The sequence below is a fragment of the Pleurodeles waltl genome, chromosome 3_1 (assembly GCF_031143425.1).
Source record: "Pleurodeles waltl isolate 20211129_DDA chromosome 3_1, aPleWal1.hap1.20221129, whole genome shotgun sequence".
Lineage (NCBI taxonomy): Eukaryota > Metazoa > Chordata > Amphibia > Caudata > Salamandridae > Pleurodeles > Pleurodeles waltl.
The window spans coordinates 1,724,044,086-1,724,067,093 of NC_090440.1; the positions used below are offsets into that span (position 1 = coordinate 1,724,044,086).

The 23,008-nt window shown below is 40.7% G+C and overlaps 1 protein-coding gene across 2 annotated transcripts in view; it reads right to left on the bottom strand.

Annotated features, from left to right (window-relative positions):
- The window catches only part of VWC2L (von Willebrand factor C domain containing 2 like), a 445,621-nt gene that overhangs the window by 369,539 nt on the left and 53,074 nt on the right, over positions 1-23,008 (bottom strand). The window lies entirely within an intron of this gene.

The window sequence follows — 23,008 nt, forward strand, 5'->3', positions numbered from 1 at the left end:
ACGTATTTCTGTGCTTTTTTGGCAAATATGTTCACCCGCAGGAGAATTTTGGTGAAATTGTTAAACTTTTCTGTTCTTGTGGTATATGTATTACGTTCAACAACAATACCAAGCAGGGCGTTTCTTGATGAAAATAGTTCCCAGCAAATTAAAGTAGCAGATCTTCAAGAAAGCTCAGCATGTTGCACATATACAATACGCATTTCTAGACGCTTATTGAAAACAGTTGTCGCAAGAGCAGTGCTAATAGATATCTGAGCAATCCAGCTTGGTCATTCTCCCTCCACATACAAACATAGCTACCCAATCCCTGAATTCACAACTGATGTTCACAAGAGAGGGAGGTGGACTGTGTCCATCCTCTTACGGCTTATTGCGTCCCACAGTTCTGCCACTCGCATCTGTTTATTTTTCTCTATTACCCAGATAAGCTCAAATGAGGACCCATATGTCCCGTGGCCGTGATTTGTGTAAAAGTGTGCTGGAATATATTTACGAATGCTCATTAAAATAGACCATATCTTTAACCCAATCCTTGATGTGGGGGTAAATTACACCTCGCCAAGGGTAGCCCCACTCTTCATTTGGCTACCATGCAGGCCATCGCCACCAATCTCCTAACTCCCTTAGGTATATTTTTAACATATGCCAGTAGCAGCACTAACAGAATACATGGTATCACTCCCTCCAACAGTTTGGTAAATTGTTGTGTCACCTTCTGCCAATAGTTAGCAATGCTAAGACAGTCCTACCCTAGGGAGCCCGCCTTGCATCCTCCCCGGGTCAACATAGAGATTATAACTCCCCAGTGTGTAATACGCTCTGTGCAGAAACCTGAGATGCACTAATCCGTGCGTGCAACAATAGGAGAGTCTGCTTGTTCATATACAACAACATACTCCGTTGTTCATCAGGTAGGGTGTTGGCTACATTTCTCTCCCACTGGCCTTGTTCTTTTCTACAGGATGGGCTTTTCACCTCTCCCATTGCTTCATAGTTGTTCGAAATTGGTCCTGACTTGCGGAACCCATTTTCATTGGCCATAGGACTCTGTGCATTCTACCCCTGCTATCCAGTGCTAAAGAACTTGAGCCCTCCCTTTCAAAAATGTTAAAATTGGTATGCATCTGATCGGCATCTTTAATTTAGTTTTAGTTGTAAGTCTTTGTATATGGTACCACTTGTGCCCAGGGCAGGTAAAGTAAATGCTACTAGCTGACTGCAGCACTCATTGTGCCACCCTCTAAAGTAACCCTGTAAAAGATGTCTCAGGTGTGCCATTGCAGCTGGGGGTGCAGTTTTAAAACTGCCATTTCGACCTGGCAAAAAAAACTTTTGCCAGGCCTAAACCTTCATTTTTGCTACCTATAAGTCACCCCGAATGTAGGCCCTAAACCTTCATTTTTACTACCTATAAGTCACCCCTAATGTAGGCTTTAAATGCCATTAGCGCGGTGTGCATGGGATTTACAAAGTAGGACAAGTATATTTAATGTATTACATATCCTGACAGTGAACACCCCCCACAGTAGTTTTTCACTGTGGCAAGAATCGTTCTCCCACCGGAAACACCAGGTTATATTAGAACAACTCATAATGTTTGGGAGCAGCTAGAAAACTAAGCTGATTTAACGACTCATTTTAATAATAATATAAAATTCAACTTATTGGTCAAGCCACATTTTATTTTACTATTGTGGAAATGATAATTTTAGAAAGCTGTCATTTTCCTAACTAAAACTAAAAGGCTTTCCAGTTGGTGTCCAGCTGCCACCTCACCCTTGATGGCTTCCCTGTGGTGAGATGTGTATTGCTTCCAGACAATGAAATGGATTCTGAAGTAGGGAAGAAGTCTGATCCACATTTGTATTTCACATTAAGTACTGTTTGCATTGCACTCCAGGTTGGGAGTAGGCTTTGTTACAATTGTGAAAAACAAAGTAGGCGCCGCAAAGTTTACTTCTATTGCATGGGAAGGCATTGTGGCTCTCACATTAATCCTGCTATATGCCTTCTTGTTCTGTGCCAGCAAATAATAATATTCAATGTTTGTGACATCAAATCCTCCCTTAACTGAAGGAAATGTTGACATTCCACAGGAAATCCAAGGCTGCTTGTTGGCCCATATGTATTTTTTAATATAGTGTGGACCTGCATGAAGAACCCTTTAGACAATAGTATTGAAATATTCATAAATAAGTATAATATTTGTGGGAGAAACACCATCTTCACAAAAGCCACTGTGGCAGCAACAGAGAAGAGTAGCGAGTTCCATCTCTTTGTTTTGTCTTGCATATTGGCTACCATGGACCTATACTACTCTGCTATTATTAAATGTGGGTCTCCATGAAAAATGATTCTCAGATGACTGATAGGCTCCTCACACCATTGTAAAGGGGCATCCATGTTATGCTAATGACCATGTTTGTGATTGGAATCATACAAGATTTTTCCCAATTAATTTTTTTACCTGACCGTTTAACAAATTTAGCAAGTTCTTGCAAGGGTTGAAGGGTTTGATTTTTAACATACAATATAATATAATTGGAATACATTGATAGTGTGTATTGTTCACCCACTATACTAACCTATCATTGTGCATGTTTTTCTTTAAGCATACTAATGAGGGGCGCCATGGCCAGCATGAATAAGATGAGAGACGGGGGCAACCATGCCTTCTACCCCTTTGAATCAATACACTCGCAGAGAGAAGCCCATTCCCTTTTATTTGTGCTTTGGGGTCATTATAGAAAGGAGCTATACAACTCAATATCCTTGCCCTCAATCACATTTTGTGGAAGGTGGTGAACCAGTACTGCCAATTAAGAGAGTTGAATGCTTTTTGAACATCCAGCATAACAACCACTACTCATATTTCCCTATATCAATCCACCACTAATTCCTCTTGGGTTTCAGAGTAGCGTGCTACTCACCGAAAAGTGCTTTGATGCCTCGTCACTGGTAGTAAGTGCTATATAATTACCGTTAGACTTTTCATCCTTGGCGTGGTCTCCCTTAACTTTTTGCCTCTGTTCCCCAGGCTATTGATGTGTGCTGGACTCTGATTTTGCTGTTTTTATTACTCTGGGCACTTTACCACTGCTAACCAGTGCTAAAGTGCAAGTGCTCCTGTTTAAAATGTGTACGTAACTGGTTCTCCATGATTGGCATATTTGTTTTACTGTTAAGTCCCTAGTAAAGTGCACTAGAGGTGCCCAGGGCCTGTAAATCAAATGTTACTAGTGGGCCTGCAGCACTCGTTGTGCCACCCACACAAGTAACGCTGTAATCATGTCTCAGACCTGCCACTGCAGTGTCTGTGTGTGTATTTTTACACTGTAAATTCGACTTGGCAAGTGTACCCACTTGCCAGGCCTAAACCTTCCCTTTTCTTACATGTAAGGCACCCCTAAGGTAGGCCCTAGGTAGCCCCAAGGGCAGGGTGCAGTGTATGGATAAGGTAGGACATATAGTAATGTGGTTTATATGTCCTGACAGTGAAATACTGCCAACTTCATTTTTCACTGTTGCAAGGCCTGTCTATCTCATAGGATAATATGGGGGCTACCTTTAAATATGATTAAAGTGTAGATTCCCCTAGAGAGTAGATGGACATGTGGAGTTTGGGGTCCCTGAACTCACAATTTAAAAATACATCTTTTAGTAAAGTTGATTTTAAGATTGTGCGTTTGAAAATGCCACTTTTAGAAAGTGAGCATTTTCTTGCTTAAACCATTCTGTGACTCTGCCTTGTTTGTGGATTCCCTGTCTGGGTCAGTTTGACAGTTGGGTTGTTTTTCACCTCGCACTAGACAGTGACACAAAGGGAGCTGGGGTGTAACCTGCATTTCCTGGTTAGCCATCTCTGCTAGGAGGGAGGGGTGGAGTGGTCACTCTCATCTGAAAGGACTGTGCCTATCTGAAGGACTAAAAGTGTGTGAGTCCCCTTTGAAGAAAGGTGACTTCAAAGACTAAAATGGGTATAAGAAGGGCATCCAAATCTACAGACTTGAGAAACACTTCTGGAACCAAGAGGAACCTCTGCCTGGAGAAGAGCTGATAGCTGAGGAAGAAGTGCTGCCCTGCCTTGACTGTGCTTTGTGGAGCTTTCCTGCAGTGCTGCTTCTGCCAGAGTAAGAGGGCAAAGACTGGACTTTGTGTGCCTTCCATCTTGTGAAGAAATCTCCAAGGGCTTGAGTTAGAGCTTGCCTCCTGTTGTTTGAAGTCTCAGGGACAGCAAAGACTTCTCTCTGCCAGCACCTGGAGTCTCTGGAGAGACTCCTGCTCCGACAAGTGGTGCCCTATCCAGTCCCTGGGCCCTTGAAAGGAAAGCTGGTGGAAATCCAAGGAAATCGACTTCGGACGACTCCGGACCTACGCCGCTGCTGAATCCGGTAACGCCGCCTGCACCCGACGCCGTGACCTTCGCTGGAATGTGACTCTCTTCGCAGGCCCGACGCCGCTGCAGCCCCGCTGAAGTCCGCGACTCCGTGGAAGTCGCGCCACCACGTCGTGACCGTCACCGCTCAAAGTGCGTGGATTCAACGTTTCGCACAGACCCGCCATCCCCGACTTCGCGCATCGGCTTGTTTTCACTCTTCACCAAAGGTACTGTACTTGGGGGTCTACACGACTCTGTGTCCGGCGCCGCTGGTGTCGGCTTGTTGGGAACGACTCCGTCACGACGCCGCGTTAACATCTCATCGAAGCATTTTTGTTTCTAAGCGCTATTTTTTTGTTTTATCGCTAAAAATTAATAACTTGACTTGTTTTTGTCGGATTTTTGTCGTTTTGGTCTTGTTTTGTTTAGATAAATATTTCCTATTTTTCTAAACTGGTGTTGTGTCATTTTGTAGTGTTTTCATTAAGTTACTGTGTGTGTTGGTACAAATACTTTACACCTAGCACTCTGAGGTTAAGCCTACTGCTCTGCCAAGCTACCAAGGGGGTAAGCAGGGGTTAGCTGAGGGTGATTCTCTTTTACCCTGACTAGAGTGAGGGTCCTTGCTTGAACAGGGGGTAACCTGACTGTCAACCAAAGACCCCATTTCTAACAAATACTATTACAATACAGTACAATACTGCAAGCTCAGGGTCTCCTTGATGTACCATAGAAAATAATTCCACCCCCCTGATATACCTCAGTAAAAAAATTGTTGTCCAGAGATTTTCATTTTTGATTTGCATTTTTGGATCATTAGAGAAGTAATTTGACTTGGGTAGACATTGCTGATCTGGACCAATTGGTTCTGGATGACATATTTAGAAATGGCGGATGTGTTGCAGTGATGATGTAATATTTCAGCATCCATGAGACTTAGGGCCATACGTACGAACACATTTTCTCATTGACACAGAATGGGAAAAACCCTTTGCTACATCTGGCCCTTATATACTACTACACGTCAAGTAGTTTTATAGAGACAGAAAATAACTCCTCAGAGCAACCCTTCCCCCATTTTCCAAAATGGGGGCTATAATAGAGGAAAAAGAGACGTATATAGAAATGAAACAAATAACAATTGTTTTTAATCCTTTTATGTATACACCAAGCAATGTTTATGATCTGAATATTAAAAAAAGAATGTTTATCCCTCCTCTTTTAGAGACATTTTCATTGTTCACTTTGTATTTGTTTTGGCAATTGCTTGTGGTCCATTTACATAATGTTGAACATTTGAGAAGAGCATACCAACAGGGACATCTTTTTGTAACATAGGTTTTGCAAGTATATATTCATGTAAGTTCTGTGGGTTGTGGCTTTAGAAATGTCATAGATTTTAGCACCCCATCAATATCTTCCCAACCAAATTCACACGGATCTTTCTCTACACATGCATGATCCAAAACATTTACACATATTTTCATCAAATAGAATGCTCTTTTAATGTGTCCACACACAGAATATGATGTCGGTGGAAGGTACCTTAGCAGAACTGATCTTTTGAACTCACTATACTGAAGATAGTCAAATGTATGACAGTCAGAACTCATTTTCCACACACGCACAAGGTATTTTTCTATGTCTTTAAAGTCACATTCTTCTTCTGTCTCAGCAAATCCTTTTAGAAACTTCTCAGGTTCAGCAGTTAAAGTTCCAAGCTTTGTTCCAATTGTGCTCATAGTATCATCACCTGTAAGAATATGTGGCTTGATAAGAACAATGATCATCTCTAGGTCAAGTTTCTTGTACAGAATATGGAGCGAGATTAAGTGTCTTTTCTCGTCTGTTCCATAACATATCCATAACTTTGACAATCCTTGGCTTATGAACATTGCAACAAATCTAAGTAGCACAATAATAACATCTGTGTCATTTGACAGTATAATGACTCGATTGGAACCTTTTCGAAGAGCCCACTCAACATGTGGCACAACACGAAGGTCACCTTCCTACAATTTGCTGTTAAGTTCTTGAACCATAAAGCCTGTACATTTTGAAGATATCTTTGCAGACACCAACCACTCATTGACAATCATTCCACTTGCAATAATTGGAAATTCAGTGATCACTGAAGCATCAGCAATGTTTTGGCGAGTTAAAATCTTCTTCAGTGGGACTGTACTCTAGGAGATCAGAACATGAATTCTAGCACATGGAGGAACTAGCTTTTCTTCATCCTTCAGTCTACACCGAATAAGCGATGTGATAAAGTCAGTTAAATCAGCTTTGTGGACCACAGCAACAGGTAGAAGAATATCCATGTCCTCATCCACATTGAAACCTTCTGGCATACTGGGACATGTTGATGACTTGTAGTGATTTTCCACACATTGACAAAGCAGTTGGGTTATAAGTTTGCAGCTTTGTTTGTTTATGCCTACAGCTGACACAGCTTGTTTTCCAGCAGCTAATTGATTGGTACAGTCTTGAAAAAGCACCATGGCAGTATAATGTGTTCTGGATGTTCCAGAAAAAGAGCTGTCTTTAAAATCACAACTATGAAGAGCAGCAATTGTAAATCTGTTCCTGGTAAAGTGACCTGGGAGTGGAGTGCCTGCACATTAACAAGATTTTACAGCATGAGCTGCTAACAAGTTCTTGCTCCATACTTCGTCATTATAACCTGTTGATACACCGATCCTATTCATTGAAGTGATTATCTCTTTACTTTTGCGCTTGTCAGAGATTGCATGGGCAGTCATCATGTATGGTGGAGTTTTCTTTTTGCCTTGATGTAATTCATAAAACATGATTTGGAAAAGACAGCACAGCATAAGCCTGTCAGTTTGTGGAATTGTCTTCCACTTCTTCGCTTATATCTTCAAAGCCATCATCAATGTTGTCAGCTTCTGTTTCGATCCCAAGAACTTTAGTTGGTAACAGTTCTGCTTTGCTGATATTAAACAATGATGTAAAAAATCTTAAAACAATAACAGGTATTCTTATTGACTCCAATGATTTGGGACCTCACAAAATTTGTTATGATGTCTAAAATCTAAATCTTTCAGGATGTTTTTTAAAATGGTTCCTCCTCATTTTACTGCATTCTGTGATTTTATTTTGGCAGCAAGAACTTCAAGAGTCAAATCAGCTGGAAACACCATAGGTGTCTCATTCTTTTTGTTAGACCGGCAAGAACGAATTCTATCATTGCACATTCCCACCAGAAAAATCTTAATTCCATTTTTATGGAGCAATACAGTTTCATCAATGTTGACCAAAATTCCTTTGATCTCACTGAGTGTGAACCCGTAGCAAGCACTCAAGACAGGCTTTAAAACTTCATATGCATTTTTAGAGTGCAAACTTAACTGAAGGCTATAGATTACTTTGCTGTTGGAAGCTCATTGCACATTCATATTGTCAAATGTATGCACGCATGCCATTTGGATGGGTATACGAATCTGCTGAAAATACATTCATCTCGCTGTTTAGATCAGCTACTCGGTTGAAAACTTCATCTTGGAAAAAAACAGCTGTGAATAAAAACATGTTTGCCCTTTGAGACTCACACACTCATACTTTATTCTTTCATCAATCCATTTGGCCCTAGTTTTGGCTAACCACATATAACACTCTGTTATCAGTTGTTGGAGGTGGACAACAGGAAGCCATTTAATTTCTAAGTGGATGGGCAATGGGTTTGGTTTTCATTGCTTTGTCAGAAGACTCGGATTCTTGTTGTGATTCCCTGGTTTCTGCTATTTTTTCATTAAATTTTTTCCAGTCTTTTTTCCATTGTACATGACTTGTAGCACTTGTTGTTACAATGATATAATATTTGATCCTCTTGAGCTATCAGTTTCAATCTTTTGTGAACTCTGTCTTGCCATATTTCTGCAGCATCTCAAACTCTCTTCTCTTCAGCCCAGTTGATGTTAGCTTTTCTTTCAGATTAGTTTGACATATGACACATTTTTCTTTGCTGGAGGAGTCTTCAGATCTAGTAGTTAGCAACACTGTGTCAGGAGGTAAAGATCCTCTGATACAACCTGCTTTGCTCATGTTTATGAATTTGAATCAATAGAAAACCAGTATTAAAATATATCACCAATATGATGGCTAAAACACATCATTATAGAGCAGCCATTTTGGAAAATGGCAGAAGGGTTGCTCTGAGGAGTTATTTTCTGTCTCTATAGGACTACTTGACCCCCAAAACCTATGTTTTGACACCAAAATAAAGTATATAGGTCTCATGGTCATTAATGCAACACATTTGTCATTTTTAAAACTGCTGTTCAGAAAAAATTGGCCCGGATTAGCAATACCTACATCAGCTAAATTACTTCTTTAATGATCCAAAAACACAGATCAAAAATGAAAATCTCTGGACAACATTTGTTTTACAGAAGTATATCAAGGGGCCAGTACTAAAAGAATGCTCTCAAATTATCCACTGTGACCCTGCCAGGGATGAATCTCGACTGTTGCAAGGAGACAAGACCTCTCAGGTATGGGTAAAGTCAGTTAGTGATAATTTTCACCAATAGTTTAGAATCTAACTTTAAAATGGAAAATGGGATATAGGAGGCACATTTTTCTGGTGGTTAATCTGGTTTAAGAAATACCTCTATGAGCGCCTCCCTCTGCGCATGTAAGCCTAATCTTAGAACATAGTTGTTAGGGACTGACCACTTTGAACTAAATCTGCTGTGTACATGAATCAGTATATATGACGCACTGCAAAACTATAAACCAAGTATGCTTCATTAAGTTTCCCTTGCAACACCCCACACCTATAACAGTGTAACTAGTTAAACCACACCTATCCCACCCAAATCAAGTTAACAATAACTCAAAATTCTTGAATTCATTGGAGGCATTCCGTGTGGGATACACCAGTTGCCTACCAAGAGAGGGTCTGGTCCACTTTTCTGACGTCCATGTACATAATCACATCACCAGCCGTAGCTTTATATTAGAAGCAATTCCTGCCATCTACATATGGGCTCAGATTATGAGCACTTACACATGCAGTAACGTAGTCTACGCAGCTCTGTGCTTGTTGCCTTTGGTTCTATGACAGTTACTTTTTCTCAGTTTACCTTTCTATTGCAATTTTCTTTGTAGATTTTCCATTTCTTTTCTATGCTACTTAAATGAGTCAGCGTGTGAAGTCATCTGTTATTTGAGTAGATGTTAATATTTATTTTGTGTATGTTTTGGTTAAAATATTTAGCAAACCTTTTGGTTCCCAGCAAGAATGTGGCAAATGGAGTCCCAAAACGCTTTCATGAATACTACACAACTCAAGTCTACTTTCCTGACAGAATATCATTCTGGTTACGTCTTAGAAAATTATTAGCAGAAACACCGTTTGGCAGAAATATTGTGCTCTTAATATTGTTTCAAAAGTGTTTATTAAATTGGCTGTAGATTTCTATGATTTATTCCAATGGGACTATGTTTTTATTAACAATATTTAGGGTGCAATATTTATGTCAGGTGATATTTTTGTTTTGATGTTCCAAGGCAAAGCATTTTGCAATCACAAACCCTGTGATTTGCAAAATCATTGGTTTTGTGACTGCAAAATTGCTTTTTGGGCCATACAAACGAATGGCCTGATTTATACTTTTTTGCGCTGCATTTACGCCAGTGTTTGATGCAAAAGCGGCGCAAACTCATAAAATTCAATTACATTTTTTAAGTTTGCGACGCCTTTGCGTCAAAAAATGACGCAAATGCGGCGCTAAAGAAATATAAATCAGGCCCTAATTCCACAAGTCAGTAAAGGTTTCTGACTCATAAAACGGGTTTTGCAACCATTACCGAAACCCAGTTGAGGAGAGGTTTAAAAGGGGAATTCCTTCCACACTGCAATTTACTAGGGAATGCACCAATGATTTTCCTCTGCAATTTCTGTCTCAAACTATTGTAGAGCTGCTGACAGTCCGAAGGAGATGGTAGCTGATTCCATTTGGGAATCATAGTGGCACTGGAGTAACCAGTGGTCCAACAGACCGCTGCACGGCTGATGGTTTTCCAAATAAAACACTTGTTTTTTCCTATTTTTTTTTTTTTTAAAGCAGCATCCGTTTCTATAAAGACCACGGCTGTTTTCATTTCGAAAAGGAAACACAGGGATGGTGGTCTTCTTCCCCTAGCTTGCCACCTTCCCTTTCCTTGTAGCCAATCGCGCGAAGGAGGGGTGTGTAACAAATTGCAACCTGCTTAACTAAAATTCAATAGGCAGATTGCTCTGTGACCACCTGTAAAGGTTGATTTTGCAGATTGATCGAGAGGTACATAGGTCAATTCGTAAAATCAGATATTAGTCCAAAAAAAGTTGGTGTGCAATTTGCAACCCTTTTTATATTCAGTGTATTAGTACATTTGGCCTTTGTACAGTACTTGCCCCGTTATGTGTTGTGCAGAGCAGCATTATCACTGAAAGTAAACCTTTGGTATTTTCTAGAACACCTACTACTGCTGCTGCTAATAATGATAATATATATATTTTTTTTAAATGGTAGTGGTAAGTATAATATTAATAACAACTGTCAGTATTATCAAATGAAGGTGCTATATTCATTAGCAGTGCTTGATAAATTAACCCATGGCAAATGACAGGCCTTGATCATACCGGTCACTTACAGCTTACAGACGGATTTGTGTGGTGTGCACTTAGCCTCGTGTCCTTTCATTCGAACTACGGCACTGTAACTGCACAATGCACATTCAGGATTGAATGGCTGGTTATAAAGATTTTATAGGACACACACTGTGAAGCTTTTAAAGGCAGCCTCAGCTCCTCATCAGTGTGCAGAGGAAATGAGCTACCCTGTCTGTTGATTGTGTCATTTCTGGAAAATGGCTTCAATTGTCTGTAGTTGGTTTGTTCGAACCGGAAGTACAAGTATGAGGGCGAAGGCGCAGCTCCCATTTAAACCAATAAACGCTTACCTGTGGGATAAACTTCTCACCCATCTGGCCCCGGAATTGCTGGACAACTGTCAAGTGGCAGACGAAGATGTATGTTATTCTTTATTGTATTTGTATACTTAAACAACCCTTACAATAAAACTACTAATACAGCTCAGTCATCACAAAATGGACATTTAGCGATTCCCAATGGGGTTGCAAAGACCTACCTCATCAGTATTCATGAGGTAGGTCTCAATTTGCAACCCCATTGGGAATGGCCCTCTCATAGGGATGGTGGCCTGCTGGGGACAGCAAACCACCATGTCTGTGACTGGTTTTTAAATAAAGCAGTTTTTCTTTTTAAATGCAGACCATTTTCCTTAAAAGAAAACAAGCTGCATTTCAAACAAAGAAACAAAAAGTTTTCTTTTCATTTTTTCAGAGTAGGCAGTGGTGCGCGTTCACTTCAATTCACAAAGGGGAAGAGGTCCTGTGTTGGTGGTAACTGCCATTGTTTTGTGACTGCATTTACAGTCACAAAACAATCTTACATCCCCCTATGACACGCTGTGAGGAAGGGATGCATTTGGCACATCCCTTCCTAATCGCAACTGGTAAACCTATTTTTGTGAGTCAATAACAGGTTACCAACTCGCAGAATAGGATTGTTACAAGGGGTATAGCCATTTCCCAGTTGCAAACGCCACAATGGGCTGTTTTTGACCTGGTAAAGGCTTTCATACATCTGGCCTATAGTTTTTTTTACAGTGTGATAAAACATGCAAATATAGATTATATATTGGTATTATTAAAACTCTGTTTGGCCATTTTTAGAAATTTCATCCTGCAACCAATGAAGGTTTGCATCTGATTTTATTGTTTTAATGCACTTTACTTAAAACATTGGGATTAGATATTCTTTTGTATTTTGAGTACTTTGTGATATAAGCACAAATGTGTTCCATGAGTGACATAGCTGACACAATAGGTATTTCTTATCAGTGCCGTTCCATGATCCCTTGAACTGGAGAGGAGGAATGTAAAGAATACTCACCTCGAAAAGGATTTATTTCATTATGTTTTGGTAGTAATGCCTAGCTACAATTGTCTTTTCAAGATGCCAGGGACCCTATCTATGGGCCCCGAGCAGCACTAGAAACAGGGGGACTACCATTGCAAACCCCTCCCCAATAATCAGTGGCCTCACCCCCACTCCCTCTGCCCAAGTTTGGGGAGAGCAGGTGGCCACAGCAAACTTAACTCCCTGCCCCACAGAGCAGGTAGGAGAAAACAGCACTGCAGCTCTCCCACGTGGAGAAGAGATGGCTGGCCAGGTGGGGAACTGTCTGGGGCAGCTAGGCGAGGGCTCCCTGAGCTGCCCCATCAAGCCAGCAGGTTGGTGTGCCCAATTGGAATTGGTCACCCCAAAAATAAAACTAACAGCATGGCCTTCAGCGCATCAAACAAAAACAATTAATCATTTGATATATTCACTGCTCCAGGCTGTAGCATCCCCTGGATGACCTCTGAGGCTTGCTAATTTGCATCTTTTTCATGCCTAGTGGTGATCCCAGTAGAACAGGCAAACCACCAACGATTCTGTAAATGTGTGCGGGATACTGTAGAAGTTACAGCAGCCCCTCAGGAGTAAGGTTTGTAAACTGACCCTACATTTGCAGGGTCAAGGAATTGATGACCCTCTGGGATTTGAACAGAATTTATAAGTATTCCCAAGAATGGGGCTTTTGATCCACAGTTGGGAGTGCAGTACTCTCTAGGGCAGCAGAAAATAAAAATCCTTGGGCCCCCTCCTCAGAATGTTTCGCAATTATTTTATAATGATTGCAATGTTTAAATATAGCTGGACCTATTTAAACATTGCAGTTAAGTACTGTTACCTTTTTAACAATGCAGTAACATGCTTCTGCTTAAAACAAAGCCCTGTTATCTGTAAAATGTTTGGCCAGAGCCTTGCGTCCCCCATGGGATCACTTGAGGCCCCCCTGGGGGGGGCACCTCCAAGTTTGAAGACCTCTGCTTTAGGGTCTAGTTGATATCAATCAATTTTTTCTCTCAAATTGCCTTCCTGGTACGTTTTACACTGATCTGTGTAACTCCCCTGTATCTGAGTTATATTTTTCCCATAAAAAAACATTTTGTTCTTTCTCTGAAAATCTTCTAAACGCTAAAAAAAAAGTTTGAAACAGCTGCAAAATCTGTACTTGTTGAAATCTGATTTTAGCTTTGGGTTTCAGCGAATCAACTCACTTAGGATTTCTGTGTACCTTCACCTCAGTACAATAATGTTTGTGTTTACAGTTGGGGTGCTTTCCATCTGTGTGCCATTATACCAATGATACCAGCTAAAATGTTTTCAGAAGTGGAACATGAACTAAACTAAAACTCTCAATTTGAATGGTTACTGCAACAGCTTGCATTTTCTGGGAGGGTACAGGTGGATGAGGAAGTTTTTATATGTCTAAAAAAACAGTGAACAGAGTGATTATGGTACATACATGGTTTAAAAAGGAACTTGCTCACTTGTGCAGATCTTAAAATTCACATTCTAGGAATTATGTTCAGGGATGAAATTTAGGAGCACCTAAATCCATTATTGTAGCTTTCACTGGTAGAGAATGTGCAGTGGCACCGGAGCCCATGGGCTGGAGAGAGCACTGGACCTAGATTATTGATGGATGTTAAATTTTGTAGCACAGCCAGGGGGGCTCATTCCCTTCCTTGACCTGTGCTCATGGTACACCTGCTTCCTACAGATTGAGGAGCATATTTATTAAAAAATCACGCAGCTCAGTGAGTCACTTTCCTGTGCTATACTGCTTGATAGGGAAAGGGCAGAAATGCTCTATATTTAACATAATACAGCACATTTTGGCCTTTTCCCTGCACTGGCATACAATGTGCTGCCTAGCACTAGCACAGGCAGCCTTGCACCATAGTGCAGTGGTGTATGCATTGTGAGTAGGATCATTTTTCTTCAGGAAGGTGTCCCTTCCTTCACAAAACAATCCACAGAATACAGCACACATAGAAAGTGGAAATAATGATGGGAAATAAAGAAATTCCTCATCGTTATACCTCACCTGGGGAGGTGTAGGATTTTAATGCATTCCCAGGTCCACCAGTAATGCTAAATCTGGAAATGCACCAAAATCCATGGGTGGGTGTGTGAGAAAACCCACGCTCCACCCATGGATTGCCTTCCTAAGGCAGACTAATGGTGATTTGAGCTGTGTTGCGTTACTCTAGATTTATCAAGCCAGACAAGGCCACGCTTGATACATCTAACTTAAGAGTTGCGTGGCTTATGTGCCCCATTGCGTGGCGCAAGGACAACACAAGTCTTTAAGAAATATGCCCCCTAAATCCAAAGTGACAACTTTACTAACATCACAACACACAAACACATACACTGCGCTGCATTTTCAAATTTGTTTGCTGCCTTTTTTTAATATCATGGAAATAATTATTTATAAATGTATAAAGAGCATTAAAAAAAACCTCAGAAATGTCTTCAAATCACACAGTGCAATCCGGCTAAATATATGGAAATACTACTGAGCTAGAGTTACGGTGCGCCTTAAATGAAGTCACATTTTATGTTGTGCTGCGCCAGTAAAGCTGCATTAAGCACTACATCTTTTTTCTTACTCTATGAGATAATATGGCGCTGTTGCGCACTCATTTCCCTCGATTAATCGTTTGTGGTATTATAAATTAACCAGCGTGCGCATTCTCAATATTGTCAATGCAATACAGTTGTTTGGTTTCAGACTACTTTCAAAGAAGAAACATGAACAATCACCATTGTATTATGAATTGCAATTAAACCGCATTTTGGAAGGTTTATATTACTGCAAACTGGAGGCTTTAAAATGTTTTGCAAATTTCAGTCGTGTCATAATTAGTATAGTGGTTGTTATCACTACTAAGATATATAACTGACTTTTTCATTGACAAATAGCTGTGCTCGCAGATGTCGGATTGTAAAACATCTTTTCATGCTGAGAATGTTAATATCCCAGATCATTATAGGACCACAGAAAGAATCTTATGCAAACAAAATCGGCTGTGAGAAAAATCTGAGCTGATAGTATTGGTAATAAATCCCAGTCTTCAGTTTAAAAAGTTAAATACATGCATTAATGTTCTGATTCACAAACGCGTATAAAGTTGAAGCAGCACATATCGACCTATGTGTCTGCTGCTCGAGTACATTTTTAAAAATATATTTTAGAGAGGCAACAGAGGTTTTTTATCTTACTTAGAAAGAAAAATCAAAACCACAGACCAAGAACAATCCACACATTTATCAATAAGTTTATCTACATTTTGGAATCGATGGGGCCACGGGAGCCAGCTCCTGTGAGCTTCACATCAGACCATACAAGCAAGCAATTAACCTTTGTTTTTTATAGCAACGCATGCAGCTTGTCCTTGATTCAGCAAAGGATCACGTAAAACAGTAGTTCAGTAACATGGAAAGGGAGAACAGAAGATATTTAGGCCTGGGCAGAACTCAGGGAGTTTCACTCCAAGGGGTACTGCAGAATTACCTAAAATGTCCTCCTTGACCAGCGGAATTCCAGTAAGTCACACTGCTCATGCTGATTTTTAGCACTTGGACATTCTCCTGGGTATAAAGTCAGCATAGATGGCACATCAGAGGGTGCTACACTTTCTGCTGCTCAAGTAGATTTTCTACTCGAGCTGTAGCTTTCTCAACATGAGCAGTAGCTTTCTTAATGTGAGCAGTAGCAACTTGTCACGACCGCCCACATTGACAAATCCTGCTGAGAAGCGGTCTAGTGCTTGATTTTCTCACTCCTGCTAGCCAACTTAACGTTGACGAGCCACGCACAAGAAAAAACTCTGCTACGCGGCATTTGGCTGAGTTTTTCTGGAACTTAGGCCCGTATTTATACTTTTTTAGCACTACATTTGCGTCATTTTTTGACGCAATACAAATATATTTTGTAAGTGTGCGCTACTTTTGCGTCAAAAAATGACCCAAATGCGGCGCTAAAAGAGTATAAATATGGGCCTTTGTTTTCCAAACAGAGAGCAGGGTTGGCAAAACTCCACAAACTCCGTCGGAGTGGAGTTTACCCCACACCCCTAAAGAGCATATCAGGAACCCACAGCATCACCCAGTTACAGACATTTCTGAGCTCACTGGCACCTACTGTCCAGATCAGGGTCCACTGTTTTTTCAAAGTTAGCTGGAAAAACATGTAAAATGTGCAGATGAATAGTGCATAATAGTCAATGTGGTTAGGTGCCTATGGTCCAATTAGGCTACAATTCACTTAGTAACTGCACACTAGAGTGGGTGATATTGAGCAGGCTGAGCAAAGGATCCTAGTGAGATTCATAGAAACAAGATGAAAAGAGTGTTCAAGATCAAGCTGCAGCTCCAGATACCGTAATCCTCAATTTTTATATGCTTGTACTTTTTGTAAGGTGCTAGGGTAACCAGAATAAGCTTCAGAAAGCTCACAGATAAAATAGAGAGACGGGAAGAATGACAGGAAACTGATCAGGTGATAGATGTGAATCTTCAGATGTTTGTGAAATTTCCTTAAGTCATTCTCACACCAAAGGTGCAATCACAATGAGCCCCAAAAGGTAGAGCTTTGAGAGGGTGAGTGGGGTACAGGGCTAATCATAGACATCGGGTTTGGTTGTAAGCAAAGAAAGTTTACAAATGTAATCAGATGCACTGAAATGTAATGCTTTATGGACCAGACACAGAATATCAAATGCAACTCTTTTACAGCAAGTGAAGCGACATCAACTCGATTGAGAAGTGATCTGCTCTTTTGAGTCAGTGTCTAGCAGCAAGGGTTTGAGTGCTTTGAGCTCTTCCCATCCTTCCATAGTGTGGGAATACTATGGCAGGATGAAGTCCCCTCAGCCATGGTTATGCTACAGGTATAAAGCAATGCTCAATGTTGCACAATCTGGTATTCTGCTGCATAATGTCATTTTAGGTAAAATATCACATGCCATGGTTAGCAAATAAATACACATCGAAGAAAAGGAACAAATCACATACTGATTACTGGGCAACTTTCCCCTCCTCAAGGTGACAGATCCTTCCAAAAGCAAACAACAGCTATCAGGCACCTGCTGATTACTTATACTAAGGAAGTGCAATATTATAGAAAAATTTCCGAATGGAAACACACTTCGATACATCAGTGTCTCTTTCGACTTTTTGGTAATAAATGTCCCTTTTTTTAATGAAGAAAATCATACCTCTCTATTTCTCTTCCTTAACCAAGGATGGTAAGTTTCCTCTGTTTCCGTCGATTTCAAAACCTAGTTACTGCTGAGATCTGGTAACAGTGGTCAATGAAAACAGAACTTTTTTCTGATTATTCTGCTCAGCTTGATTCCACTCCCTGACTAATTGATGATGTGAATAATGATTGTGCTACGGAATATTGTGGCTAGGAAATTCGAGATACACGGATTGCGTGGACGGAATATCGAGGGACAAAGTATCGAAAGCGATATGTATGTAGAGGAAGTATAGATTTACTATTCTTAGCTCCACATTTGTTCATCTTGAAGACCTATATATTTTCAAGGTACATATAAAAGCTATACTTACTTGCCTTTCGATATTTTGCCCTTCAGCAATGTGTCCAAGATATTTGGTGCCATCGAGATTCCTGCCTCGATATTCTAGGGCACAACATCAGTGACATGTTCGATGAGCCCTTTGTTTTATTTTCGCTACCTTATAAAACTTGAACACTTTTTTAGGTCCAAAATATCCAGAAAATGTATTGTCCAGCATAAAAGATTCCTTTGCTAGCTCACATTTTGGAGCCGGTGACACTGTTCCATCTTATAGGGAATTACACACATTCGTCATGAAATAAAGCAGAGTTTCCTCCTTGCAAGACGGCCTTAGTATACCAACACTTGTGTTCTGATATTCTGCGACGTTATGTCATGTTCTATATTATTTATAGAATGTTCCTATGTTGGAGCCTCATGGCGCTGTCTGATGATAATTGAGCAATAACCCGGACCGCAGAGTTGGGAACTACTGAACAAATACCACTTTTTTAAGAGATTTTCTAAATCTTTGAGGCAGACAAAGCTCTGTCCCCATATGTTTCATTTCCGGACGCTCACCCAGAAAGCCCTTGATGATCATAAGGACTTCAGACCTTCTGTTTAGGTCTAATTAAAACCCAAGCTTGTCATGACCACAAAACATTGGAAGGAACATGCATCTTCCGTGATGTATAGCTACCATGGAATTCTGGAGTACCCACCCCTGTTCTCACTTCATTAATTCACAAAGCAATCTTTTCAATCATCTGATGAACAGCATTGTTTAACAATTTTCCACATCGGTCTGTTGCATTCTTCAGTTTCGACAGGATTCCTTCATTGATTTGTAAGTAAAATAAAAGACTATTGTAAAATCAATGTCACGATCTGATTGGTGGATGTTCCGAGCCAGTTTTATCACCCACTCTACAAATTCATTCTTTCGAGTCTTACATTTTATAATCTGACTGGCTCATCCCACAAAAAGGTTTAACAACAAAGAATGTGCCTCTGTTTTAAAAGTTCTGTTTAATCCGTAATCACCTTTACAATAAACACCTCCTTTTTTCTTGCAGATTCTATTATATTTTATGAGCGACTAAATGTGGATGTTATTGGGGTTGACCTTAGGAGAATAAAAATTGTGAACCTTTTATTGACAGTCCACTCCATGGATGTGCAGACACTCTCGCCTAAAGGGAAGAGTGATCAAAGTGTGCTTAGCTCATGGTTTGGTTGCACTAGATTCCCAGGCACAGCCATGAACAGTTAAGTGCATGTACATCAGCAGAAACGTGCGGATAGAAGGCATGAGACATTCGCAATAAAATGAATGTTGTTTTAAAATTGTGATATGAAAGCATAAGTAAAGGCGAAAGACTGGAAAGTCATAGACGACGTATCCTACAAAAATAATCTGACATACATATAAACTAATAAAATATGAAAGTAAATTTATAGTATGTAGTGGTAAAAAGGTTTTCTCAGTACGTTGCGATATATATATATCTTCAAGTCTGTCATCAAGGTAGATGGATGTGGAGTCAAAAATTCATGCTTACCTGTATATACTTAGCATCACAATATTGTGAATCTCGGTGTTTTGGCTATGAAGTTTTGTAGGACAATATTTCTGCTTACAAAAACTCATAACAAAGGCAGCATTTCTTTAAACAGTAACTACATTCCTTCACTGTCGCACTATTGTGCATATATATTAGTTTTGTTTTCATCAGGCTTGATTTGGGAGAACAAGGAATTGGCCAAAAATCTGTCTTCCAGTCTGATCTTTCAATTCAATTATGCTCCAAATTTTGTATACCATGTATTAATGTTTTAACTGGTATAACTGCTCTCTCAGCTATCACAATCGTTGGTAATCAGAAAACAGTCTGTGTGAAAATATTGTTTGCAGTACTAATGTGACTTCATGAAGTACTGTGTTAAGTAATCGAGTCTCCAAGGATTCAAATGAAGCACTGCATAAGAGTACTGAGCCCTTATATGAGGCACTGTGCTAAGCAATGAAAGTCTCATAAGATTACTTGCACTGCATGAGTGCAAAAAAGAGAGCTTTCATTTTTGCACTCACGCAATGCAAGCTGATGTATGGCTACTGTCTACTATCCTGGACATGGACTAAGGTGTCAAGTACGGGGACGGCCTGGCCTGATATCAAAAGGATCCAGAGTGTTTAATCTAACAGGACCCTGCCCATATCTGGGAAATTTCCATATGGTGAATTACAGTTTCACAAGATTAATATCATGTTATATTGGCTGCATAAAATAAGAAGACCCTGCAGAAGTTCACAGTGGTGAACTAAACGCTTTGGCTGTGTTGTTTTTCTGTTACACTTGGATCTATATGTCTGCTGTACAAACATGATAAAGAAGATATGGTACATTCTACATTTTGATTTGGACTCTTTCACATTATTATGTACTGTTGGTGCACCACTATATGTATTTTTCAGTGTAACCTATTGTGTTAAGTTGTTGATGAAATAATAGAGGGCTCGCGTGATCATGTAGTGAGTAGTAGGCAAAGTTTTGGAAGTCTCTCCTGCAAAATTGCCCAGCTATGCAAGCCTCATCTCAGCTGCGGTCTTTATGCAGTCCTGTAGGCCTTCTTTGGAGTACTGTACTCAGTTCTGGAATCCTAGAATACAGTGACAAGTTCTCAAATCCTTTTCCAGAACATCATGGGCCAGATTTATTAAAGTTATGAGTTGCCTTTGCACCATGCAAGGAGGTGCAATGGGGACACAAAACCTAAGGACGATTTATCAGGCCACGAAAGGCAACCTTGTGTGGTCCAGCATGCCTTGATAAATGTGGAGTAACGCAAGCGGCACAAATCACTGCCGTGCGCTACTCTGCAATGCTCAGGGACGCATTACATGGTTGAAGCGTGAGTGTTCCCATGCATGCACCCATCGATTTTGAAACATTCCCAGAATTACCATCAGTGGTAGACCTGGCAATGCGTCAAAATCCAATGACTACCCATGGACATTTAACAAGGAGAAATATGTTTATTTCTCCTCGTGTTTCTCTCTTTCTACGTGTGCTGCATTCTGCATCACAAGTAGAAAGGGGAAAATCCTCTGAGGATTGTTTTTTGTGTGCAGGAAGGTGTCCTTTCCTGCTCAAAAACAATCCTGACTACAACACAGTCAATCTTGCACCATGGTGCAAGGGTGCCTGTGTTGGCTCTAGGCAGCCAAAAGTGCTCCAGCAATGGGAAAGGACAGGTTTGAGCCGTACAGTGGTAAATACTGGTCATTCCTGCCCTTTCTTGCAGTGTAGCAAGGTGGCTTGCTGCACTGTGTTGCGTGAATTTTTGGTAGTTCTGGATCCATTTTCTCAAAAAATATAAAGCCAGCCTTAATACACTCAATAAACTACATAAGTCATAAATATTTTGACAAGAAGTTCAATAACCTAAGCGTGTACACACAGGAGTGGAGAACTAGAAGGGATGAGGACTGTGGTAAAGATGCCCAAATCCCTAAAGGGCATATACACAGTACACATACTGAGGACTGATAGTGCAATAACAGTGCTAGAGGTAAAGAATAAGGTTTCAGATGTAATGGAGAGGAGTGAGCTGGGGATAACATTAGAAAATCTCTCTCAGAAAAAGGACATAAGGGCATATTTATGGAAAAGTGGCACATCATTCATGATACTTCACTTTTCTAGTGCCCCATTGTGTCCCCCTAATGACACCATGTGTGCACCGTATTTGCAATACGGCGCAGCAGGGCGGTCATGTCTACATTAGGGTCATAATTTATGGTGCTAATGTGGCGCTTTGCTGGATTAGTGCCACAAATTATGGCGCTAATGCAGCAAAGCACAGGGAAGGCCATTGTTTTCAATGGGAGAGCCATCTTAATGTCTACCTTAGACAGGTGTTAATAATGAGGCTAAAAATGGAAATCTAGTAAATTTCACCGTACCATTTTTCTGGTCCTCCCTATGTGGGAACCTCCCCCTTACATACATTATGCCTGGCGCAGGCATTATGTGCCGCAAGGGTTTACAAAGTGGCACAATGCTTGTATTGCGCCACTTTGTAAATATGGCATGTAGGAAATGCCACCTTAACGCCACATTTGCGTAAAAAAATTACCCAAATGTAGCAACGCTCCTCTGTAGGGTGGAAGAGTGACAGCCCCCTGCCAGCAGCAGCCACTGCAAATCTTTTAACAAATTAAATGATAATAAACCATGTTTATTATTGTTTTGTTTGTTAAAGGGGCGGGGCATTGGAGAGGATGAGGATAAGGGGAGTGCACTGTTTGGCCGCCCGTCTTGGCACTGTGTTGCTGGGCTCGAGAGAGCAGACACAGGCTTCCAGTCTGCCTGGGAACACCCTGACTGGGTGCTCCCACTCAATCCTGACGCAGCTCTGAGCAGCATCAGGATTGGCTGCAATGCAAGCTGGGAGCCTGTGCCTACAGCGATGGGAGAAAGAGGAATGGCACGGCCCAGCGCGGCTGTGGATCAAATGAGTATTTTAAAAAAAAATAATTTTTTTTATTAAAGTTTACCCACCCCTGACACACCTGAGTGCCGCACCCGAACCGCCCCGTGTGAGCGCAGAGAGCTGCGACTGCCCAAATGTAGCGCACGGTGGCACTAGGGGCATCATAAATATGTCCCATGGAGTCATTGAGACAACTCCTAGTTGTAGTTAAGGGAACAGAAACAGTTCATGTGTTCGCAATGAACAGTAAAACACACCTGTAAGGATGAGAAAAGCTGAAGAAAATGTCGACTTCAACAGAGCTAGCTCCAAGGGCCTAGATACCTTCTCAGATATTGTGTGCCCACTGCTGACAGAACATTTGCTGCAGCAACAAACATAATTGAATACATGGTTTTTGGATAACATGGCATGCATCACTATCGAAATCTTTCAACTCTATCAGCGCAGAAAAATGTAATCCTTCTTGTTGACATGCATAATTTGGAAGCTAGTGACCATTGCTGTCAACATGCCCAGCGTCAGGTGGGACACCATCAGATAGCCTTGGCTTTTTATCCTTCATCACATTTGTAGACTCAAATGTATAGCAGTATAAGTCCAACT